At 50.6% G+C, this 18441-nt stretch overlaps 1 pseudogene; it reads right to left on the reverse strand.

The window, feature by feature from the left end:
* LOC144804931 (uncharacterized) overlaps positions 1 to 17670 on the reverse strand; it is a 38700-nt pseudogene extending 21030 nt beyond the window's left edge.
* Between the last annotated feature and the right edge of the window lie 771 nt (positions 17671 to 18441).

The following is an 18441-nucleotide window of genomic DNA, read 5'->3' on the forward strand; positions in this document are numbered from 1 at the left end:
TCACGGGGGTGTCCCGGGCCGGCAGCCAATCGCAGCGCGGCCCGGGACAAAGGGGCGGGGCTTAAAAAAAGCACCAGAAACGCCCCCGAATCGCGTTTTCAAGAGAAAGCGCGATTGACAGCCTCTGTCTCCCAATGGCTAGCCTCCATTTATGGAGCTAGCCAATTGGAAACAGAGGCTGTCCTAACCTCACTACTAAAAACAAAAGATTTCGACTGGGAGGGGCTTCGCCCCTCGCCAAAAGTCGAAACCTAAAAAGTCATTTTTACCCCTACACTATCCAGCACTTACCCTACTATTACACCCCCCTGGAGTTAGATTAGTACATTTTACCCCTATATTATCCTGCACTTACCCTACTATTATTCCCCCCTTGTGTTAGAATTTTATTTTAAACACCTAGACTATTTTTAAAAAATATATATTTATTAATACATTAATATAAAATCAATTTACTAATAAAAATTACGTTAATATTTATTAATTACATTAAAAAAAATAATAATATACTTACATATACTTACGTTGTAATGGCATGCGTTGTAATAGCTTCTGCTATGTAATGTCATGCGTTGTAAAGGCATTCGTTGTAATGGATCCTGCGTTGTAAAAGTTGCGTTGTAATGGTATGCGTTGTGAAAGTATGCGTTGTAACGTCATACATCCAGCACACAAGGTTTTCGCATATGTGGACGATGTTTAGAGCTATACTTTTAGAGATCACATTTCAGCATACACAACAATTACAGTCTACTTGTGCAAGGTTCCTTTGGTCTCCAGGGAAACCACGGAGGGCAAGGAGGCTGATGACACTTCCGATTGAGCGAGGGGGTTAGGCCATCCCAGATTTTTTGTTATATTTTTATGTCTGTTTTCTACAAAGAATGCGATTGTTATTACCAGGATTATCGGTGGAGAATATGGCAGATTCACCCTCTATATATCAGTTATTGCTGGGAATTCATGCAAAACGTAGCCTATTTAAAGAGCTAGAGGGGAATTATTACAAGAGAACACGCTATAAGGTAATGGAATCAGCTTTTAGAGTTTGGCGAAAGGTGGCACGTATGATTAAAATTGGGAAAGTGTCATATTATACACCATTTAATGCAGACAAAATATTACCTTGTGTTTTTCATGATACAGCAGCCAAAGCGTGGACACGTTTTGGGATAGTGCAGATTGGGGATATGTTTGAATCAGATGGGTCATTGGCTACTTATGAGAGATTGACTTTAAAATATCACTTGACTAAGTCGTCCTTTTTCAAATATCTTCAATTAAGAGACTTTATAAACAGGAAACATATTTATGGGGGAAAAAGTCCTTTAATCGAGGCGATTTGCAAAGGGGAGAAAATCGGGCTTTTGTATAATTTAGACCTGATGATTTGCAGAAGTTTAATTTATATTGGCAGGCTCAGCTGGAAGAACCGTCTTTATTAATGGAAGATGCAATAATTATGTCTAAGGAAGTATTCCAATCTGCTAAATTGAAGGCGCAATTTTTTAAAACTATTTTTCGTTTATATTATACCCCAGAGCGCATGATGAAGTGGGGCTCGCAATATGATGGCAAATGCTTTAGATGTAAAGCTGATAATGCGGATAGTATTCATAAATTTTTTAGTTGTTGTAAATTACGTCAATTTTTGATTCACATTGAAAACTTTCTCTCTATGATTACACAATCTACTGTGAAGATCTCTTCATCTCTGATGCTTTTAGGGATAGGTGAAAATGTTAAACAGGGTACTGTTCTATCTGGGGGCCCCTGATTACACCTTGGCCAAACTCCAACGCACCCAGAATGCGGCGGCCAGGCTCATTATGAACCTCCCCCCTAGAGTATCGGCTAAACCTGCCCGTAAAGCCCTACACTGGCTCCCTGTCCGCCAGAGAGTAGAGTTCAAGGCCCTATGTACCACCCACAAGCTCATCAATGGAGCTGGCCCTGCCGCGCTTAAAAATATGGTCACCCCATATAAAGCCTCAAGACCCCTTCGCTCCGACGCCGAACATCTTGCTACGGTGCCCAAATTCAGGAAGGCTCGCACCGGTGGTCGCCGCTTTTCGGTCAAAGCCTCCACAGCGTGGAACTCACTCCCTCTCAGCCTACGCCTGGAACCCTCCCTCATGGTTTTCCGCAGGAAACTTAAAACCCTCCTGTTCCCCAAATAAGGCACTCCCTCCCACACCCCTCTGGATACTTTCAGGTTGAATAGCGCGGGGATGCCTACGGGTCACCAGGCGCTTTAGAAATCGCAAAATAAATAAATAAATAAATTTAAATTTAGATACTTGATATTTGTGGCTATGACTGTTGCCCATCTATGTATCGCCTCTGACTGGTTACAAGAAGAACCCCCCGCATTTGAATTTTGGCGCTCGAAGCTGTATAACTTATTTGAATTGGAATGGAGTCTGTATGCACTGAAGGGAAACGGCAATTGGGAATATTAATCTGGGGTGCAATTCAAGAACATCTAGCGGTGTGAAAACGCGAATTATGATGTCATTTTTTAATCCTTAATTATGCAGCATGAAATAATGCCAAATGTGTAAATTATGATATTTGAGATCTGTTTTTTTGGTGTAATCCTGTGCTGTTGATTTGTCCCTACGGGGGAATAATAAAAATAAAAAAAATGAACTTAGAACACAGCCAGTAATCACTGGCAGACACTATACCCAGTGTCAACCGGAAGTATAACTCATAACAGTTACAATATTTCACAAGTCTAAATACATTAGACCCTCACCACCTAAGTAAACATTACACGAGGGGCCTAAATCACACAGGGAAGTATAATCTCCCTAACATCACCTAAACAGGTAAAACAACCTCCTATGCATAAAACATATCTAGAGACATCAAGACAGGGAGTGCAAAACATACTATACAAAGTAAATTTTTTAACACCCAAAGCATTAGCACATAAATCACATTTAGCACAGAACTCACATCAAGGTCCAGGTTGTGCCACTGCGCCAAAACCTAAACGTAGCAACAAACTTAAAAACAATAATCCCTTTCCATGTGACTATCTAAAATGCAGAGTTTTGTAGTGAAGCCAGTGATCGCTGTGGTACTGCACAAACATAAGTCCTTTTCCCACCGCTGATCACCAATTTTAGAAATGGCGATTTCTGGTTGGCTGAGGCTTGCGCCAAAGCCAGGCAGAAACCACCACTCTAGTCAGGGCAAGGAAGTCACCCGCCAAGATAACCCCTGCTCACCCCCTTGGTAGCTTGGCACGAGCAGTCAGGCTTAACCCGGAGGCAGTGTGTAAAGCATTTGCGCACGCACCCACCAGCAACAACATCCCAGGCCCCCCACAAAAGGAACTCCTTACAAGGTTATATAAAAAAATAGCCTTTGTATTATCCAAACACATCAGAATCATAATCACAGGATGTACATTGTGCCACTGGCACGGGCAATATTTACAAGGGATTATGTACACCTGATAGGGCCACATGGACCACTTTTAGGATCAGCACTTGGTGATGAAATAGTAAAAGAAAACATATGAACTTAGAACACAGCCAGTAATCACTGGCAGACTATATACCCAGTGTCAACCGGAAGTATAACTCATAACAGGTACAATATTTCACAAGTCTAAATACATTAGACCCTCACCACCTAAGTAAATATTACACTAGGGGCCTAAATCACACAGGGAAGTATAATCTCCCTAACATCACCTAAACAGGTAAAACAACCTCCTATGCATAAAACATATCTAGAGGCATCAAGACAGGGTGTGCAAAACATACTATACACAGTGCATTTTCTAACACCCAAAGCATTAGCACATAAATCACAATTAGCACAGAACTCACATCAAGGTCCAGGTTGCGCCACTGCGCCAAAACCTAAACGTAGCAGCTGCCCACTACTTGCTGGGCAGCTGGGGACAGAACAGGACCTAAACGCTGCAGCTGGCACTAAGTGCTGCGCAGCTGTGGAAGGCCAAAGTAGGGGGCGAAGGAGCGCGACTCACTCCTGAGTCCAAAGACATGTCCCTAGAGAGAAAAACCTAAACGGTGCAGCTGCCCACTACTTGCTGGGCAGCTGGGAACTCAAAATTGCGACAGGGGCCCTCACTGGCCCTTAGGAACATTGCTGCCACACGTGGGAGCCTTCTAGGCTCTGGAAATCAATACTGCCCAGAACAGTGGAGCCCTCTAGCTCTGGACACACATGTGCCCTCTGGAGCACTCTGGCTCCTCAAATAAAAGGACTGCACAAAGGGTTGGAGCCACGGGACTCAGCACGGGCTTCTCTGGCCCCTCATGGGCTTTAATAACCTAACAGTGCCCAAAAACAACGTGGGAGCCTCGTGGGCTCGAAATGCAAAATGCCCCCAAATCACGCTAGAGCCTCGTGGGCTCTGGAGGAAAAATGCTGCCACACTGGGGGGAGCGGCCCGCTGCCAACCGGGGCCGCTCCACCACCCGAAATGCCCCGTGAACGTTGGAGCGCCATGGCTCTGGGGGAACACAGGCTCCCAGGACCTCCACGGGGCCCCTGGTACAGAAGATGCCCCCTAGGAGCCTCGTGGGCTCTAAATATCACAATGCCCAATCGTTGGAGCCATCCGGCTCTGAATAATGAGGCCATAATGTTGGAGCGGCCCGACAGGGTGCCTCGCACATGAGGGACGTCTCATTGGGGCAGCCTCTGTCAAGCAGGGCTGCCCTGAAGGGAGGCACCGGCAGGGTGCTTCCCTCCCACCCCCCCTGTTGGCTTCACTTACCGGCCAGGCGCAGGGGAGGCTCTCTCTTTCGGGCGGTGGGGCAGGCACCAGCAATGTGCCTCGAGCCCCTCCGCTTCTCTCTGTGGCGCTGGCAGGGCTCTCCCTCAATTTCGGGAGCCCCACCTTCGCGAATGTGACGTTCTTCACCCGGTCCTCTCTCCTCTGGGACCGGGACTTGAATGGGAGCCCCCGAGTCGCCGGACGTGCTCTCAAGCACTGGCCCCACCCACCACCTTCACTTCCGGTTCGCGCTAGGTAGCGGCCCGGCAACGCTGCACCAGACAACTCGGGTGGCAGCGGTGAACTCTCGGGGCCACAATGAGGGGTGGGCTCCCTCGGTATATAAAGTGAATAGCGGGGTGGGCACCCACGCTGACATTAATAAAGGAAGCCAGGAGGGGTAGGCTCCCTCAGCAACAAGGCAATTTGAAGTAAAGCGCTTCCCAGGTGCTAGGGGGGCACAGAGACCACCAAGCCCACAAGGGAGGACCCCAACAGCAAAATGGGGTCCCAGAGGTCCTGGGCATCAGGAGGGGCAATGCAGGGCCCAGGGGCCAGCACACAGAGCACTCCAGCAAGGAGACAGCCCCCATGGCAGTCCCTCCAGGGCCCCACTAGCAGCAGCCCCCTATTGTTAGGACCCAAGCAAGAACTCCAGGTAGCCAGGCATCCAGGGGCTGGGCAGAGCCCAGGAAGGTAAGCCTTCCCGTGGGCCACAGCAGCAGCACGCCCCTGGTAGATTCAAGTCAGGTAACAAGAACATTTTACATGAGATCACAGCCTCTTTTTATATACACAAATCCTTTGTTGTCAAAGGTGCAGACAAGAGTAGGAGCAACTGGAGATCCCAAAGGTCGAAACGATCGCCCTCCAAGGAGAAGGAGGCTGGGGAGGCTGAAGCTCCAGATGCTCGCAAGTTAGACCCGTGGAAGATGGTGAAGTATGACTTGACTCTGCGATATGTGGTGCTGAGTGAGACCATGGAGCGGCTGTGAGTGGCCAAGCCGAAAACGGCAAGCGACATTGACATTCTCAGAATGGTGTGAAGGCTTATGACTTTGCCAACATGGGATGCAGATGTGGGTTGGGGGAACGAGAGGGAGGCATTCCCCAGGTTTAGAGGAGTTTGTTTTTCGGGGGAGTAAGTTGGGGATTGGGGGGCTGTTTATGGGGATCCATTGGGATAGATGGTCTCCAACCTCCCGTTACCCTATGCCGCGACAGGTACTTCAACGTTGCTGAGGTATGGGGGGGGAAGTTGGGGGGGTGCGGAAGAGTTGAGGGCAATCTTACAGGGTCAGAAGTTGTGGGGTTGGGGTCGGGGGGAGGGGGGTGACGGGGAGGTTAAAGGGAAGTGGGGGGGCGAATTGCACTGAATACAGCTGTCTCGCTTGTTGATTAGAATGTGTTTATGCCTACCATGCCTATTGCTGAATCCATTGTTATGCTTGCGATTGGATGGCGACTGAGGACCCCGGAAGGAGGCTGACTAAAGCCTCAATGAGAGTGATGAGTTGGAATATGCGGGGGGTGTTAGATAAGATAAAAAGAGGTGCAGTATTACGACAGGGGAAGAGAGAAAGAGCGGACATTCTCTTACTACAGGAGACGCATCTGTTGGGTAATAAGGCGCTAAGCCTGACGCGGTATGGCTACGACCAGGTCTACTACGCCAGGTTTGTGAGGGGGTCGAGAGGTGTGGCGATTCTGGTGCACCGAAGGTTGTCCTATATCCACTCCACGCAATGGATCGATCCACAGGGCCGATATGTGTTTATTAAAGGGACGATAGGCACGGAATCGCTTGTACTAGGGAGCGTTTACGCCCCGCCTCCACTGCAGTGGACATTAATTGAGAAATTTTTCACCATATGGGCCGAAATTCGGGATAGTCTGGCAGTGATAGGAGGCGATTGGAATGATGTAATGCAATGCCGGTTAGACCGCTGCAGACCTGGTAGTGAGCAACATGCAGACGCACCCTCCAAACTGGGAAACTTGGTGCAGGGAATGGGATGGGTAGACACGTGGCGTTATTTACACACACAGGATCGGGAATACACATATGTCTCTGCTGTACATAAATCCTTTTCTAGACTTGATTACATATTTGTCCCTCTCGCCATCATAGGAAGGGTTGACTCGGCGACCATCTTGCCACGCGGACTGTCAGATCACTGTCAGATCACTCTCCCGTTACAGTGGACGTTACATTAGATAGGGAGGGACGGACGGCCATTTCGGTGGCGCCTCTCAACTTGGAATCTGCAAAAGGAGTCTTACCAGAGTCATATGGGGAAGGCTATAGCCCACTACTGGGAGGAGAATATAGGCACGGTGACTGACGTGAGAACGACTTGGGAGGCCCTGAAACCCACGCTCCGTGGGGTAGATATTGATTGGTGCGCGGAGGCGCGACGAAAACGAAAAGAGGAGCTGGTGAGAGCCGCAGCAGAGGTGGAGCTGTTGGAGACTAGGTGCGGGACTGCGCAAGACGGGGGGAGGTGGGACAGCTACTCCTGGCACAGCAGTCATATGCGTCCCTGCTAATGGACAGGCGTGACAAGTATGGCTGGCGACACGGAGCAGAATCTATCAACGGGGGGACAAATCGAGTACGATGCTACATAGGCTCTGCAAAAATACGTTTCAAGCGCAGGCGCTGCCGGGTCTTCGAGATGACGCTGGGGTATCAATCCTAGCCCCGAAGAAGCTAGCGGACAGCTTCGCCCAATATTTTGCGGCCCAATATGCTCCACGGCAATGTCTCCCAGAGCTAGACGTTGCCAAATTTATTACCGACCTTCCGCCCTGTGCACTCCCACAGGAGGTGCAAGATCGCCTTGAGACTCCGCTGTCGGCTGAGGAACTAGGCACGGGCCTGGGGGAGCTCAATACCGGTAAGGCCCCTGGGCCCAATGGGTTCCGGACGAGTTCTTTAAGAAGTACCATCTCCAGTTGGGGACCCACTACAAGGCGGCCTTGGAGGCGGCGAGGGAGCATGGTTGTGGTGTTCTGTAAACCTGGAAGACCCCCTGACAGACATGAGTCCTATCGTCCAATCTCTCTCCTAAATACCGAGGCCAAGATACTGGCCAAGGCACTGGCAAATCGACTCTTCCCCTATATCACGGAACTGGTCCAGCCAGATCAGGCCGGATTTATGCCTCGTAGGGCGACGAGACATAACATCAGACGTGCACATGTGGCGGTAGAGGCAATGAAGAGAACTGGGGCCCAGGCGGCACTGCTACTGGCCGACATCGACAGGGCCTTTGATTCCCTGAGCTGGGTTTATCTGTTTGTGCTCCTCCCGCATCTTAACCTAGGGCCGCATTTCATGTCATATCTAAAGTTACTAAATACCTGTTTGACGGCCTCGTTGAGGGTGGCAGGAGCGACATCAGAGGCCTTTCCGATAGGGCGTGGCACCCGGCAGGGATGCCCCCTCTCACCATACCTGTTCGCTCTGGCTCTGGAGCCGCTGGCCGCATGGGTTCAGATGGACGTGCAGCTTTGGGGATTCGAATGGGAAGCAGGGCCGTCGTATAGAATCGCACTGTATGCGGACGATGTCCTATTCTTCCTCACAAATGTGAATCGGTCGGGTCCTAGAGTTTTAGAAATAATGAGAATCTTTGGTGAAGTGTCGGGACTGTACCTGAACCGCGGAAATCCACCCTTTGGGTGCTAGGTGACCGCACGGGGATTGGGACATGGGCATCGATGCTGCAGGTGGCGGTGGGGGGCCTCAAATACCTGGGATTATTTTTGACGGTCTCGCCGGCGGTGGCTTGGGAAGGTCCAGAATGAGATGAAATCTTGGTCCCGTATGCCCCTCAACCTTTATGACAGATCAGCTATTTTCAAAATGATTGCCCTCCCGCGCCTTCTCTACCAGCTGCAAAATCACCCCTACACGATCCCGTCGCAATGGTTCAGTGAGTTCAACTCGGCTCTGGGCCAGTTCCTGTGGGCGGGGCGGGCGGAGCGAGTGGCCTTGCGTACCTGCTTTTTGTCCACATACTGCGGAGGCCTGGCGACCTCCGATATGCTATCCTATTATCAAGCATCACATCTACTGGTCCTAAATGAATGGTGGTACGGAGACAGAGGGGACCCAGCGTATGCCATTGAGAGATACCTGATGGACCCAGATACGTTACACACTATCTTATACTCCACAAAGCTGAGGAAGGGGCTGCCCAGGGCAACCCAGGTGGTATTTCAGATTTGGTGACAGTCGCTGCGCCGTATGGGATGGTGGGGGAGACTAACGGCAGAGACCCCGCTCTGGCACAATGGACAACTGCCGGCACTGGCATCGCAGCAGGGCTTCCGTGGCTGGTATTCAATAGGAATCTCCACTTTGGGGCAGGTCCTGAAGGGCACGATACTCAAATCCTTTCAAGAGCTTAGCACTGAATACTATATGCCCCGAACACAGTTCTTTAGGTACCTACAGTTCAGACATGCCCTCACGCCCGTGCTGGAGGGACTCGACTCCGTGCCGGAATTCAGCCCGATAGAGGCGAAGATATTCATGGGGGACCTAGAGGACAAGAAAATATCCCACATTTACCAAACACTAGTTACACACTGCTCTTCTAACTTACAATCATTACGGGACCGCTGGGTGGGGGATGTGGGGGACTTGGAGGAGGAGGATTGGAGGGAAGCCCTTGAGGCTCCTAGAGGAGCAGCCATTGCCATGCGCTTGCGATTTATACAATTCAAGTACTTACACAAGGCCTATTACACCAGGGAGCGATTGTGGCGGGCAGGTTTGATTGAGTCTCCAATGTGCCTAAGGTGTGGACATGAAGAGGGTACGTTTCTTCATACTGTGTGGAGCTGTGTAAGTTTAGTAGGATTCTGGACTGGGGTGTGGGACTGTCTGTCGGAGGTGCTGAGCTGGGACCTCCCCCGTACCCCCAAATTGGGATTGCTCCATGTGCTTGAGGGAGTGGGTGGTAACATCTATAAGAGACATTTGCTTTTACTGGGTCTTACAGTAGCTAAGAGGGATATAGCTCAGGCTTGGAAAGATCCCAGGGCTCCCAAAGTGGTTACGTGGAAAAAAGGCCTGGATTTCTGTATGGGGTTAGAGCGACCGATATTTGAAGTCAGGGGCTACCCTAAGAAATATCACAAAATATGGAAAAAGTGGGCGGACTACATGGGTCTTTTGTTGGAACCCCCGGCACCGTTGGAAGGAGATGCGGGGTTGCTATGATGGTGTCATGGAGGTGATATCATACACACTATGTTCTGTATAGACTACGGACTTTCTTGTGGTATATAGAGACGTTGTGCAGGGGGGGAGGGGGAGGATAGAGGCCATAGGAGGGGGGATGGGGGGATGTAGGAGGGGAAGGGGTTATGTATTAAATTGTTTTATGGATCACTGATTATGCTATGATATATCTGTTGCAGCTCCTCCGGGGTACAGAGTGCTGTGTCTCATATATGATCTGTCAATAAAAAGAGTTTTGAAAAAAAAAGGTGCAGGCAAGGGGCGAACCAGATGCAACTGGTTCCTGAGCACTTTGTTTTGCTCAGCCCCTCTCCCTATTCACAGGATTGGTTAGGGACATTAGACACACCACAGGGGGTGGAGCCAGCATTGTGGAGGGAAAGCCCAGCCTTATGCAGGTCCCAGGTGCACTCCTCCCTGCCATCAACATACAGATCTCTCCATTCACCACCGGGGCAGACCCATCCTGACTCCTGGAGCCAGGCACACCAGCCAGCTCCAGCCAATCACAAGCCAGACAGTCACTGCACAGACAGGCCAACTTCTAGAAGTGGCACTTCCACCCTAGACACATGAATGCCGCACACATCATCGCGCAGCATTCAATCTCACGAGTTCGCACATGCCAAACTCAAGCCTGCACTCCCCACACATCAGGAACTAACAAAGACACACACATTCCCCATGCATTCCTATGGAAGGGCAGGCCAATCTCACATACGCACTCAGAGAGCGCACGCACTTTACACTGCGCCACAGTGCTAAAGTGCGCAAAGACCAGAAATCACTATACTTATCTCAGAGTTCAAATGCAAAACGTTCAGGGGTGAACCTGCCAGAAGGGCCAAGTCCAACACAACCCCCTTCCAGCCAAAATGCAGGGCAGACCAATCACCACTGTGATGGGCTTCCATGCTTTGGGCGATATAACACGGACGCGGGCCCGCACTGCAGGGACACCCTCGGCTTCTATGCCACGTTGTTCCACCAAACAAGCATATACCCATTAAAAAAAATTCAGGCCCAACTAGGCTACCCCACTGGTACTCCTTAGTTGTCCACTGCTAGACCAGGCCCTAGGCCACCCAGATACCACTGGTCCTTGCCAATCCAGAGTGGGGGGTGGTAACCCCTGGCCTACAATAGCCATTCTCCACTCCCTTCCTCAGTGTAGTTCCAAACTACCACTGATCCTTCAACCTAGGGACCGCACCCTAAGGCTGACCAGAGGTCACAGGCAAGAATGCCCACCCTACCTCTACTTCTGGGGTTGCGCACTCTCCCAGGAGAAGCACCCTCGAGAACACAACTCTCCCACCAGTTTAGGACCTCTCTCCCTCCACTGGTCTACCACCTTAGATCCAAATTCCCCGGATGCACAGGGGTCAGACTCCCTCTGTACCCCCTTCCAGAGTTCTGCACCCTCCCAACTGGAGTGGTACCCCTAGAAGACAAACCGGCCAGGACACTGGCTACAGTCGCCCTGCTGTCCAGGACAGGCAAACACCTGAACCTGGCTCCCCAACCTAGGGATGCTACCCTTTGGTTAGATGCCTGTCGCACCAGGACTTTTACAAGTTAAAAATGAAATCTAAGGCTTTCTCCTCTCCTTCAGCAGCAAGGCAACCACTGCAGGCCAATCCCCAGGTCAGGGACAGTACTCCTCCTACAGCTTACCCAGTTCCTTCTCTTCAGGCAGAAGTTTGAACGCTTCCTCCGCCCCAGACATCACCATTGCCATCCCTGAAGACTATAAGATCACACGCAAGGACCGTACCGGCCACACAGGAGGAGGAATCGCTATCGTCCATAAAAAATCAATCCACATCTCAACCAGCTCTGACGTCAACCTCGCCAACTCTGAACACCTTCACTTCCAGATCCACATCGACCCAAAGACCACACTCAGAGGCACCCTCCTTTACAGACCACCAGGACCCCACGCAAAATTCAGTGAAGACATCACGGACTTCATCACTCCACACGCGCTCCCCTCCAAAGATTACATCCTTCTGGGAGACCTCAACTTTCACCTTGAAAAGAACAACGACCGCAACACCACCACCCTCTTGGACAACCTCGCCAACCTCGGACTTAAACAACTGGTCACTTCCCCCACCCACATCGCAGGTCACACACTCGACCCCATCTTCACCTCCAGCAATCATGTCTCCTTCAGCCACACTACGGATCTCCTCTGGACTGACCACAGCTGCGTTCACTTCACCTACAACAAGCCGAAACCCATCAACCACCTCCAACCAACTCTGCAAAGAAACTGGAACAAAATCACCATCGACCAGATTTCCTCATCGCTCCTTCTAAACACCCCAGCCCACTCTTCTAACCCTGACCAAGCCGCCGCCAACTTCACCTTATGGTTATCCAACACCGCCGACATCCTAGCACCACTGAAAAAACGTCAACGCAAACCTAGCAGCAAGAAGGCCTCATGGTTCAACGATGATCTTAAGAAGTCCAAGAAACTCTGCCGCTCCCTTGAAAAGGCCTGGAAAAAAGACCCAACCACTAGCACCAAGGACGCCTTCAAAAACGCCACCCGCACACACCACCAACTAATCCGAAAGGCCAAGAAAACAGCATTCAAGGATCGACTAGACAACAACGCCCACAACAGCAAGGAACTTTTCAACATCGTCAAGGAATTCACCAACCTCTCGGCCAACTCCAACGACATCACCCCTTCTCAAGCCCTCTGCGACTCCCTGGCTTTATTCTTCCACAACAAAATTGCGGACATCCACAACAGCTTCGACAACCAACCCGAAGACCAACCCACCCAACCATACGCTGAACATTCTCCCCCCTCGAACACTCTTAACGACTGGAACCCAATCTCCACTGAGGACACCATCCGCCTGATGAACTCTATCCACTCAGGATCCCCCACAGACCCATGTCCTCACCACATCTTCAACAAAGCAGACTCCGTCATAGCACCGCACCTCCGAGACGTCATCAACTGCTCCTTCAACTCCGCCACCTTCCCGGAAAGCTGGAAACACGCTGAACTCACCGCCCTTCTGAAAAAACCCACAGCGGACCCCACCGAACTCAAAAATTACCGCCCCATAACGCTCCTTCCTTTCCCAGCCAAAGTCATCGAGAAAGCTGTCAACAACCAACTCGCCGCTTTCCTCGAAGCCAACAAATCCCTCGACCCCTCACAATCTGGCTTCCGAGCAAAACACAGCACTGAGACCGCCCTCATCGCAGCAACAGACGACATCCGAACTCTACTGGATAATGGAGACACAGTCGCCCTCATCCTCCTCGACCTCTCTGCAGCCTTCGACACAGTCTGCCACAGCACCCTTTTACAATGCCTCAGAAACATCGGAATACAAGGAAAAGCACTTGAATGGATCACCTCGTTCCTCACCGGAAGAACCCAGAGAGTCCGCCTTCCACCATTCAAGTCCGAGGCCACTGAAGTCATCTGCGGCGTACCACAAGGATCCTCACTCAGTCCCACCCTCTTCAACGTATACATGAGCCCCCTCGCGGCCATCGCTCGCCAACACAACCTCAACATCATCTCCTACGCGGATGACACCCAACTGATCCTTTCTCTCACCAATGACCCCAGCACCGCCAAAACAAACCTACACGAAGGAATGAAAGAAGTTGCCGAATGGATGAAACAAAGCCGTCTGAAACTGAACTCAGATAAAACAGAAGTCCTCATCTTAGGTACATCCCCCTCTGCATGGGACGACTCTTGGTGGCCGGAAGCCCTTGGAAAAGCACCCATCCCGACAGACCACGCACCGAACCTAGGCGTTATCCTGGACTCTTCACTCTCAACGAACAGACAAGTCAACGCTGTATCCTCATCCTGCTTCAACATTCTTCGCATGCTCAAAAAAACATTCCGCTGGATCCCCACCGAAACCAGGAAAACAGTCACCCATGCTCTGGTAACGAGCCGACTGGACTACGGAAACACCCTCTACGCAGGTACTACCTCCTCCAGAAGAAACTCCAACGAATCCAAAACGCCTCAGCCAGGATCATATTAGACATCCCGCGTAACGAACACATCTCTGGCCACCTGAAAGACCTCCACTGGCTACCCGTCAATAAGAGGATCACTTTCCGACTGCTAACCCACGCACACAAATCACTCTACGACATCGGACCAGAATGCCTCAACTCACGACTGTCCTTCTACACCCCCTCCCGCCAACTACGTTCTTCCAGCCAAGCCCTCGCCACTGTACCCCGCATCAACAAGACCACCATGGGAGGCAGATCCTTCTCATACCTGGCAGCTAAAACATGGAACTCACTCCCCACCTACCTTCGTCTTACCCAGAACCACCTAGCATTTAGAAAGCAACTTAAAACGTGGATATTTGACAAGTAATCCTCCTCCCCTCCCTAAGCGCCTTGAGACCCTCTGGGTATGTAGTGCGCTATATAAATTCTCTGACTTGACTTGACTTGACAAGTTTCTTCTTGTAACTTCAGGACACTACTCACAGTTGCCCTTGCGTCCAGATCCAGAACCACCGGCTACTGGCTCCCCAATCTAGGGACATACTCTTTGGTCAGATGCCTGGTGCACCAAGGCTTCCTTGAGGGTGACACATAACTAATGTGTCATGTAGCAAGTCTGCCTGTCACTCAGGACAGAAGTGGCATCACCATGGTCACTCCCCGGCGACACAGCCCTTCCGGCTGGCCCCTGACCCACTGGTTCTTCCACTGGGAAGGTTTTCCTCCTCGCACCCCTCCATGTGGACTTCTGCACCCGCCCAACTGCCAGACATCAGAACTACTGGAACCCTGGTTACAGATGTTCCACGTTCTCCAGACACTGGCAAATCCTCCTCAAATGGCCTATTAGTACAGCCTAGGCCCCGGACCTGATGTTGCCTTAAGAAACAATCCAGGCCCTGAGACTGGGTTTCGGGCACCTGGAGACACGCAGTCCCAGCAACTCCATCTCCTCTGAGACAGGGTGTGAGCCCCTACACCGGGACCTAGCTGGGCTACTCTGAACCTCTTCCTCCAGGCTGGGCTGGAAGACACCTCAGCCACCCCTTTTGGAATCACCCCAATCATTCAGCAAGTTCCCTATCTCAGAGAACTCACACCAATTATTCAGCACAACACACCATTCATCCACACCCCCCCACTCGAACTGGTAAGGCAGTTTCTACCACCCCTGATTTCTCAACCTAACCACACGTGACACAGGTATCATTACTCCGGGAACGGGGAATGGGACGTTCACATGCATCCAGCGCATCACACATTCATCCCAAACCCCTCTCAAGACTGGTAAGACAGTTTCTACCGCCCCTGATTTCTCAACCTGACCACCACGGGACACAGGTACCATTACTCCGGGAATGGGACGGGGAACACATGCACTGGACACACTTATGCTGCCACCGCTGGATCCCACCCTTCCTGGGGAATCCAGAAAACTCACACTGCACTTAGGGGATTGATCTACCCTCCCGAGCTAGTGATACCTAACTCACAGTGCACAAGAACACATTTCCAAAGAAATGACATTTAGAACAAACTTAAAAACAATAATCCTTTTCCATGTGACTATCTAAAATGCAGAGTTTTGTAGTGAAGCTAGTTATCGCTGTGGTACTGCACAAACATATGTCATTTTCCCACTGCTGATCACCAATTTTAGAAATGGCGATTTCTGGTTGGCTGAGGCTTGCGCCAAAGCCAGGCAGAAACCACCACTCTAGTCAGGGCAAGGAAGTCACCCGCCAACATAACCCCTGCTCACCCCCTTGGTAGCTTGGCACGAGCAGTCAGACTTATCCCGGAGGCAGTGTGTAAAGCATTTGCGCACGCACCAACCAGCAACAACATCCCAGGCCCCCCACAAAAGAAACTCCACACAAGGTTATATCAAAAAATAGCCTTTGTATTATCCAAACACATCAGAATCATAATCACAGGATGTACATTGTGCCACTGGCACTGGGCAATATTTACAAGGGATTGTGTACACCTGATAGGGCCACATGGACCACTGTTAGGATCAGCACTTGGTAAAGAAATAGTAAAAGAATACATATGAACTTAGAACACAGACAGTAATCACTGGCAGACACTATACCCAGTGTCAACCTGAAATATAACTCATAACAGGTACAATATCTCACAAGTCTAAATACATTAGACCCTCAACACCTAAGTTACAGTTATTCCCTGCTCTTACCTGCCTGGCCTCGCATACCCCCACCTCTGCCATCACACCTGCACTCTAATTGTGGCAAATCACCGCGTTTTGCGGGTCCTTCACCCCTGACTCGTGGCGGCCATCTTGGGTGAGTGGGTTCCAGCGCTTCAGCAAGTCCTCTCTCCATCTCGTTAGGAGAGTACTTAGGTAGGCAATTTTTAGCAGCGCTCCCTATTCCAGCGCGAGCGCTATTCATGCAGCGCTTGTTTTGTGGCAGCTCCAGATTTTAATTACCCGTTTTTGCATTTGATTTAAAATTTGTTTTCACAGTTATTCCCTGCTCTTACCTGCCTGACCTCGCATACCCCCACCTCTGCCATCACACCTGCACTCTAATTGTGGCAAATCACCGCGTTTTGCGGGTCCTTCGCCCCTGACTCGTGGCGGCTCTCTTGGGTGAGTGGGTTCCAGCGCTTCAGCAAGTCCTCTCTCCATCTCGTTAGGAGAGTACTTAGGCAGCCACGCTAACGCGCAGCGGCCACGCGCAGCGGGGACGCCGGACTGACGCCGGAGTTACGCCAGAGTTCAGCCCGTCTGTGCCCGTCCGGGCCCAGACGGGCTCAGGGCTGGTCCCTATGCCCGACCCACTGGAGCCACCTTATATGCGTATTGGGTATGGGAGGGAGGAACTCATGTCTTGGCGGTCTTCGAAACTTACCACATGCAGATTCGCCCACGAGGGAGGACAGCCGTTCCTACCTTGCGGGGCCTGTATTACGGGTCAGGATAGGGTCCCTGACAAATCGGTTCTTTCAATAGCTTTGCTGAACTGTCGGTCTTTACCCAGTCACGCAACTGAAATCAACTCCCTTATTCTGGACCACAAGTTGGATGTGTTATTTTTAACAGAGACCTGGTTTTCCTCCTGCTCAGGCCCCGACATGGTGAGAGCACTTCCTCCAGGCTTTCTTATATCACATCTGGACAGACCTGTGGGGCGGGGAGGAGGAATCGCCATCCTTTATAAGGATTCGCTAGTGTGTAAGGTTCAGGACGGAGGGATGAGCGATTGTGAGAGCTGTCAGTTCTCTCTTCGCTTGACACCCACTGCGTCCTTGGCGGGCCTTCTGATCTATCGTCCACCTGGGTCTTTGGAGAATTTCCTTAATTCTCTCTTAGAAACTACTGCGCTCCTTGCTTCTTCTACCGGTAACTTTGTAGCTTTGGGTGATTTTAATATCCATTTCGATGACCCCTCCAACTCTCTGGGAATAGATCTGCAAGGCGATCTTAAAGCATTTGGGATCAACTTGGCTAACTCGGGTGCCACACATGGGAAGGGTCACTTGTTGGACCCTATATTTTCAAACACAGATTGCCTTAAAGTACTACCTACATTGGCTCTGCCTTGGACAGACCATTTCTTGGTGCCTGCCCAGTGGCAGTTTGATGTCCCAGTGGCATCGGCTCCCAGGGTATACACCGTGGAAAGAGCCTGGTCCAGGCTCCCAGTGGACACCTGGGCGGTACATCTGGAGGCGTCTCGGCCTCCCCCTGGCTCTAATCCATTAGTTGCCGATGAGAACTTAAACATCTGGCTCACTAACTCGCTTGATGCTATCCTCCCCAAGAAGAAACAACTCACCAGGGGTAAGAGAGTGGGATCCGCGCCCTGGTATACACCTGAGCTGAGAACACTGAGGAAGGGCTGCAAGAGGCTGGAGCGGACCTGGAGGAAAGATTGGAGCGAAACGAGCCGGAGAGAATATCGGGCGGCTCTTAGTACCTACAAATCCGCAATTCGGGCAGCGAAATCTGTGTTCTTTGAGGAGAGAATAGGCTCTTCTGCCAATTCTATGTCACGACCGGAGGCTTCAGATTATGCTATATTTTCCTTCGCTTTATTAACATAAAGACTCCACAGCAGCTTAGGAAAAGATATATGATAGTAACAAAAAATGCTTTAAGGCCTAAAGCATTTGACGGAACGTTCAACAGATCAAAACAACAACTCCCAAGAGTCTCTTTGTATAACGACAGTCCATAGTCCTTCCACTCTGTCCATCACCGCTATAAACCCGGCCTTCTCTTCCTCTTCCTCCTCTTTCTTCGCTGCTCCCGCAGCCAGATAAGTGCTTTTCACGTTTCTTTTATGTGTTTACTGATTGTATTATGTACGATCGTTGGGGGTCTCTCTCCGTGGTTTGATTTTCCATTGCAGAGTCCCCAGTCGCG

This window comes from Lissotriton helveticus, chromosome 1_2 (assembly GCF_964261635.1).
Source record: "Lissotriton helveticus chromosome 1_2, aLisHel1.1, whole genome shotgun sequence".
In the NCBI taxonomy this organism is placed as follows: Eukaryota; Metazoa; Chordata; class Amphibia; order Caudata; family Salamandridae; genus Lissotriton; species Lissotriton helveticus.